This window comes from Fulmarus glacialis, unplaced genomic scaffold (assembly GCF_000690835.1).
Source record: "Fulmarus glacialis isolate BGI_N327 unplaced genomic scaffold, ASM69083v1 scaffold41399, whole genome shotgun sequence".
Taxonomy (NCBI): Eukaryota; Metazoa; Chordata; class Aves; order Procellariiformes; family Procellariidae; genus Fulmarus; species Fulmarus glacialis.
The window spans coordinates 8050-16154 of NW_009235993.1; positions in this window are offsets into that span (position 1 = coordinate 8050).

Consider the following 8105-nt stretch of genomic DNA (forward strand, 5'->3'; position numbering starts at 1 on the left):
TACCCCCAAAAAACCCAACTATCAGTTTGAATGCAGTACTTTGCTTGGGGAAAATGAGCGCCATTTGCAGGGGCAAACTATTTGCGACCTGATTATTTGCAGGTTCTTGAGACTAAGTAGTACACCCTACTGCTCTGCCTTTCTACTATAGGCACAATATTAGTGGACTTTACAAGCAAATGCAAGCATTTAATGAGAGAGAGAGCTTCAAGGTCAAACACACTCAAGGCCCTGAAATTTGTGTTTATATACATATATTTTTAATACACATACACACAAAATTTTTTCTTTTTTTTTAGGTCTTTACCCTCGTGCCCTAGCTGTAATTGCATAGCACCAACTGCAGATACTTCAGGGACAGGAACGAAGACTTAGACCTCCGAGAGGAAGGGGTTATCATCTAAAGGCTTCTGCTTACACATCCATGCCTGCTTTATTTTACTCCTCTTAGGTGTGACTTGCACCACACCGCCCCTTTGCTCTCTGCCATATGAGATAAATTACTATTATAAACCAAACAACTTTGAAATGAAGATCAGCATGCTAAATCCAGCCAGTGTAATTTACATGACTGATCTCTGCTAATTACAGGGATGGCCATACACGTCTTTCTCAACATAGCCCTTCAGGTGTCAGGCCCTCCTTACCTTTCCTAAATTAAGCAATTTTTCCATTTTCAGAGCAGTCCTCAACTCTAACACTTTCTAGCTCTGCCATCCTTACAGAGCAGGTCTGACAGGATTTAGGCTCAAACTCCTGAAAAAAGCCTGCAATCAGAAGTCACCCCAGTGACCTGGTGAGCCTACTTAAAATCAACACAGTGCTCAATTTTAGTCCTAAGAGCAAGATTCTGGAAAGAGAAAGGGGGAGAAGACAGCAATAAAGGTTATAGCTCCATATAATCAACCAGACCCATTCTAACTATGGGTATCCCACTCCTTCCTCTCCAAGGGCATCCCACAACTCTTACTGTCAAGTGCTTTTCCAACAAAATACTACCCACAGAACCAGAGAAAGTGTTCCTTTTCAGATCAATTCTTTTGCTCTGCTGCTTTGTTTCAAGCCTCAGGAGCTAAATTACAATAGTGAAGTTAAAACCTTCTCTGCTAATAGCTCTGGAGATGTCCCTTAACAACTCTTAAGTGTTTGCAAAGAGGTGGTTTATCTTGAGCCATTCTTTCCCTTCCCTGTTTTTTTCCAGACAGCCTTTTGTTATGTTAAATCAATATATTTAGACAGTAATTATTCCCAATTAACTAGGTCACCACGCAGTATTCAAAAATAAAAGAAACTCCTCCAAATCAATTCAAAACCTAGAGGCCTCCTTATACAACCTGACTGTTGTGCAAACAAAAAGCAATATACAGGTAATTGGAAATATTTTTTTTTAATGAATTGAATCAGATTCTTTTTTAGGAGAATGAAGAAACCAAAGCACTGAGGCTTACTCACTGCGGCCTTATGCAAAGCAGGGCATATGCACAATACCTAATCCTTCTGTTACCAATAAAACATATGATTCTTTCAACATATACAAGTTAAGCATCATGGAAGGAAAGCAATATAAACAGGTGATCCTAACATACGAGACAAGGGACATTAGAGTCCCGGCAAACAGACACTCTGGAAAGAGGAAGAGGGAAAGTGAATTGGAGGAATCGTCTACCATCCAGCAGCTGTAACCCTCCCACACACCTCTCCCACCAACCATCGTGCGTGGCTGACACAAGGAATGGCATTTTGGTTTTGTTTTCAATCCAGCAGCTTAAAGATCTGAACTTGAAAAAAATCCCTTATGATGTGCAGGTTGTCTAGTGTTTGTGGTGACACACAAGAATTCCACTCCAAAATAACATTTACAGTAAAAAGCAACAACTTTAAAATTTTAACTATAAATGTTACAGGAATCTAAGTTTTCATTTATTGTCAAATTCTTTGATGAAAGATGCAAAGAAAAAGATTTTTTTTTTTTTAAAAAAGATAGATAGATGGTTGGGGGGTAAAAATCCAAACCAAATCAAAGCTTAAGCTCAAAACCCAGCATGCAGATTTTGCTCTTACTAGCTCCTGCCCACTCCTACAGCCACACCACCTATCACTAGCTAACAGGTGAAAGTTTCTAGTGCTCTGATTCTCCTGAGCTGTCAGAAAAAAGCAAAGGCTAGACTTAGTGCAACACCGAGTTAGTCTTCAATTTAGAATTTCACAGAGGATGTAGCCCTTAGATCATACACAGACAGTAAGTAGAGGACATTTATTAAGTCAAGTAGAAAGCACTTTGACAAATGGACTCAGTCACTTCGTTGTGCAGAGCGACTGTAATAAAGTGAATGCCAAGTTACATTTCTCTCCCTCTGTGGAGGAAGAGAAAAGCCAGGCAAGTGTCCAATCTGTAATGTATGTTCGTTGTATGTCCTCAGCACTCACATATGGTGCAATATTTTGTCATGAGAAAGGCAACTCAGGCGTTATTCTCCTGGAAACCCACAGTGCAAAAACTGAGCAGCAATATAAAAGTACAATAAAATCTCAAGAACACAATAAGTTACATAGAACACCTTGTACTCTTTCCGAAACTGAATTCTCAACCTTTACAGACCTTTTTCTCATTCTCCAAATGCAGTATGTAACCAGGCACCATAATACCCCATAAGGTGTCTATTGTTAAAAACAGAAAGAAACGTGCAAAAGAAATAGTGCAGCAGATGGATAATTTCTCACTCCTAAATAATGGAACATCTCTACGTGATACAGGTGGGAGAGACTAAAAATGTACATGGAGGACATCCAAATGAGGCAATCCCAAGTCCACTCTATCTCTTAGTCTCTAGCATCTTAGTTGGATGTTATTTGCCCCAGCTACTGGGGAACTGGATTGATAACACTACGGGCTAGGAGATCTCAAACAGCTCTCCTATTGCTCCTGAAGTAGGAGACTCAAAGCCTTAGAGAGAGCTGAAGGGGGAAGAGATGCACTCATTACGCCACAGGGAAGCACTTTTACCTGGAGTTTTCAATTCAAACATTTTCAATAGAGATGACACATGGCAATTAAGTGGGAAGTCTCAAGATGTTTTTGAAGGACTGGAATTTTAATCAGCGAATAGCTTTCAATAGATATAATTTCAGAAAGCAAAATTTGTGTATCAGTTATCTTCATTCTTGACCTCTCCTACACTAAACCATGAGGTTGGGAAGCTGCCTTGGAAAACGTTAGATGATCCAAAATGACAACTGAGGGAAGTCAAAAACTTTAAGCTGAACTTACACAGCTGAAGGGGGGCGGGGGGAAAAAGGGGGGGGGAAGAGCTGGCTAATTCAAAGCTTATGTATTTTCTCACATGAAGCCACAGAAAAACATTTCATTGTCTTAGCTGAAAACAGCCAGTTCCAAATACAAGTGGGATGTTCCAGGAAGACGACAGAAACCTGCGGTGACTAGAAGCAATACTGTGCTCTCTGAAGGGGCAGCACAAGGAAAGAAACTGAGAGGCCACAGAAGAGGCACACCATTTTCAGTGCACCTCAAACCACCAAAGGAAATCACTTTCCTTCAGCAGGCTTTTAGATACCTAAACACACACATCGGCAGTTTAACCATTATCGCGGTGCCTTGCACTTGGCTGAGCACTGTACCTTGCCAAACAACAGCAAGCAGACTCAATGACTGAATCAATACTACGATGCTGCTACAAGCAGAAGTCCACACAGCCATCCCCAGCAGCTGAACCCTCCTAAAGCAGGTGGTCAGGAGCTTTAAGCAGGGGGTAAAATATTTTGAGAATGTCACAGCAGGAGCTGCTCTCTACTTGCTGCCATTGAAAACAGGCAACAGCTCTTCCCCATGGAAAGTAATCAAGAGCTGCCAGTAGGCAAAAGATTCTGTAATTGCTAATTCCACAGTACAAACTATGTCACCAATCTATAATTGTCTGCATTAAAGTAAAGGGGGATTAAGCTACAGAAACTGTCTGAGAACAAGTTCAGGCATGTAAGGCAGTCCAGCTGACCTAAAATTATATTGTACCCGATTCCTTCTGCTACAGTTGTCTGCTTACATTTCCATTTCACATGCACCCAATTTTTAAATGTTTTGTAACTTGGAGCACAGCACAATTATAGCGTGTTCTATAGTTAAAAATACAATATATTTAAAGTGTAGCTTTCATTCAAAATAATCAGGTCAAATATTTTGAGTTATTCTGGAGAAGAGGGGGGGGTGTTTGCTTTTTTTAATGCACTAAATAAAAGCTGTCCAAGAAAATATTTTTCAATTGTTTAATTCTATAATTTTGTTATTTTTAGTAGCATCAGGGGACAGTTATGGACACCAGAGATTTAACAGTCTACAATAGTTCACATGTACTAAGACGACATACACTATGCTTTAAATTAGCCACAATGGATGAAGCAGTTTAAAAACTGTTTTCTGCTCCCCAGCCATAGGGTATGACTGACCCTATGTACGCGCCACTTAGCAGCAGCCATAGCTCAGAGATTGGCAGTCTGTCCTGGCATTTTGGCAACAGTACCTCAAGAGCTACTAAACCCATTTCTATGGTGTCTTTTCTGCCTGTAAGGACAGCAGCTCATCAAAAGTTTTAGAGTAAGAACGCCATCACGTTTAAATCCTCGTCTTCCCTCTTCCCTACTACTAAACTTTATCAAAACCCAAATGATCTTTTAAACCAAGTGCTTCACCCTTCTCACCCCATTCAGTTCAATTGGTCACCACCCACAAATATTAATAACTAGAGTTACATTAAGACCTAGAACACTTAAAACAATTCCCATGTACTGAGACACATAAGAACACAAGATCGTTTTGTTTTTATCACCCGATCTAGGAAGAAGAGAAGCCAAGTAATACGACTTCTCACCGCCACTATCAGTCCCCTAATAGATGCCCGGATGAGTATTGAATCAACCCAAAGAAGTTTCCAGGGAAGGAGGATTGACTTGAAAGATCAGGTCTCAGGTTTCTTGCCTCCTCCATGACACAAGGATTCCCTCCACTGCCCTCTCAAAAGGAAAGGAGTATCAAGACTAAGCTTGTTATAGGGAGCACTGGGGAAGTTTTCCTCAGATTTATCTCAATGTGGATTAGCAAAAGGGAAGTCATAGGAGTCCCATGGACTGAGACAAGGAGCAGACAAAACATGGACAGCAGGGACCTCTGAACTCTTCTAAGGTAAAGCACACACACCACAACTCCCCACTCCCAATGGCATAATAATCTTTGTGGCAAATCCAACAAAGCCAATATAAACATGAAAGAAGGGTTTATATTCATTAGTTCAGAAAAAAAAAAATCCTACCGTTTGTTGTTTTATCCTACCTTCCTTTCACTCCTCTCATGTGGAGAAAAACAGGAAAACTCAATAAATGTAGTAAGACAGAACTTCTATTGAAAATCAGATGAGTTCTCTGATCGCAGTTGATTAGTTTACTGGACATCAACCAAAACATTGCCTTCAAACAGCTGAGGAAGCCAAATTAATCTGTTCACACTTCAGTCAGGATTTCCAAATAAAAGCTAGAGAAGAGATCTTAATATCTTGACAAGAATAGACATTTTTTCTCCACAAAAACAAATCTAACAACATATTAGATCTATAATCAGAAGTATTTGATCAGTAATGAGATGCATATTTGCATCTAAAGCATGATAAAAAAGTGTTTTGATTTAAGAGATCAACTAAATTCTTGGGGGGTTGCTAGTGTTTAAGCAAGGGTTGGAATAAAAATGCAGGTATTTTAATGGCAGTGGTGAGTTGTAGTGAACCCCTCTACCAGACCAATCATGTAGAACCATACTGTAATCGACAGAAATGGCTTTTGCTTTAACCACATGATCAAAGGATTCATGGTGCAGGAGCAGCTAAGGCCACACATTCCACCTCAATACTCATATCCTGATAGGTAATGCCTAAAAACTTCACAGCTGCAGAGTCTGACTTTGCATGTCCTTATATTTGCTTTCTATATATGCTTTTTCCATAGATCTTTGAAACATAACACACAACTGTTTGAAGACTGGGAAAAAAAAAAGAAAAAAGATTTACCATAGGATGACTGGATAGATTGTACCAGCAAACCCTTTAAATACAGTAAGTGCAGGAAAGCTGACGACACTGAGGTGAAGAGCCGGCCTGCACACCAGTACTGTCCTTTGGCCAACCCGTGGCAACCCATCCGTGTCCAAGCTGGGAAGGAGCATTTCAAACCTGAGTTTTTCCTGACACACACTTGGAGAGCTTCTTTTGAAAAGCAGTCCAAAAATCTGTTAATGGAGGACATCTACATGTTTGGGGTTTTTTTTTTTAATGGCAGTTCTGCAAACACCTGCAAGGTTAAAAATCAAGACCAGGAATACCAGTGCTACCCATTATGCGAAATGCATAATGGGTAGCACTGGTATTCACACACTGATCACATGTGAGTGAATCCAGTTGATTTGAGTCTGTTATATTAAATTCTGTATGTCCTGACCTAAATATACTTTGAGTATTTCTCAGAATAGTACCTATAGTCCAGCACTACTACCAAGTGTTAACAGATATGCTTTCATCCACAGATCCAAGTTCTACTTAAAGTAGCATCCTATCACATTTGCTAGAAAGCAAAAATTAAACACTTGTACAAAGTCAGAGTAAAAGCAATAAAAAAAACCCTATTAGCGAAAACATGTCTTTAGACTCCCAATCAAGTACATCCACTTCTGGGCAATATAGGTGGTTCATTTGATATAAAGAATTTAAACAGCCCATCCACAGCGATCAAAACATGCACTTATAAGGCAATTTTAATTTTGTTAAAAGCCAATATACTGTCTGTTCTCCAAGAGCAATAAAACACTTGGACAGAAATGTTAGATACATTTTCCTTGCTATGCTCGAAAACTTCAGATCTCTGATGTAAAAATCAATATTGCCACTAGCTAATTGCTACCTCACCTTGGCTCCCCTCACTCATACATACAGAAATGCCCTACATTTTACACAATATAGAAAAATATTTTACAGCAGACTTCTGTAGTATTTTCAGAGATAAACTTATAAATATTTTCATGCAAAACATCATCTTTAGAGCACTAGTTAAACCATGACACAGCTACAAATTCTTCTAAGCATATGAAAAAAATTGAGGACATCCAGAAGAGATCTGACAACTTTACAAAAAATGACCTTAAAAAGACCTTTTTCACCACAAAGCTAGATCAAAAAAGTCTAGGGTTCGTAACAAAGCTTTTTTCCCCCCACACACAGTGGAAACCATCATTATCTGACACATTTCAATTAATTATCACACCTACTAGACTCATAAAAATTCACCTTTCTAAACAAAAGCTAAAAAGAGAATGTAAAGAAATATTACATGTAAATTACTGAAATATACATACACTAAATTAAGTCTTCCAAATTAGGAATCTCTTCACAGCCAACTGTGTTGAAATACGGATTTTAAACCCAGCACCACTAGCTACTTCGAATCAAATTCACTTTCTCACAGAATTAAAGAAGCTCCAAGCCTTATGCTGCAGCCTCTCACCCTCAAACTTGATATACTCTCCAATTAAAAAAAGATAATACCTCTTCCTTCTCACAATACAATTTCCATACCAGCTTTAGAGGAATCTAATGACTTTTATGAAATAGGCCTTAACTGAGTGTCAACAAAAAATAAAATGCATGTTCTGTGCAAAGTTTCCTCTGCTCTTACATTTACACTAACCCATATTGCTGAAAACCAGTCAAGGCTAGGCTGACACTTCAGAACTTTGTTTTGCAAGTGTTTTCAGAAAGTCCAATCTGCCCTGGTACCATCTATCCAGACACCTACAATCGTTCCTGTGTTAGGAAGACTGAGTAGGTATTTCGGCACAGACTCATTCCGCATCAATTGCCTGACCTGAACAATCCCTATTTTTAAAACATTAGCACAAAGGGTTTTCAAAAGGAGTTTCTTATGTAGGTAGACTGAGTCTAGACAAGTTCAGACACGTTCCTGGCCTACTATCGCATAACAGTGAAGAGCTGTAGCCAACACCTGGAACTTAACTTTACCACAAAAATTACTCCCACCAGCCCACTGAGCCCCCTCCC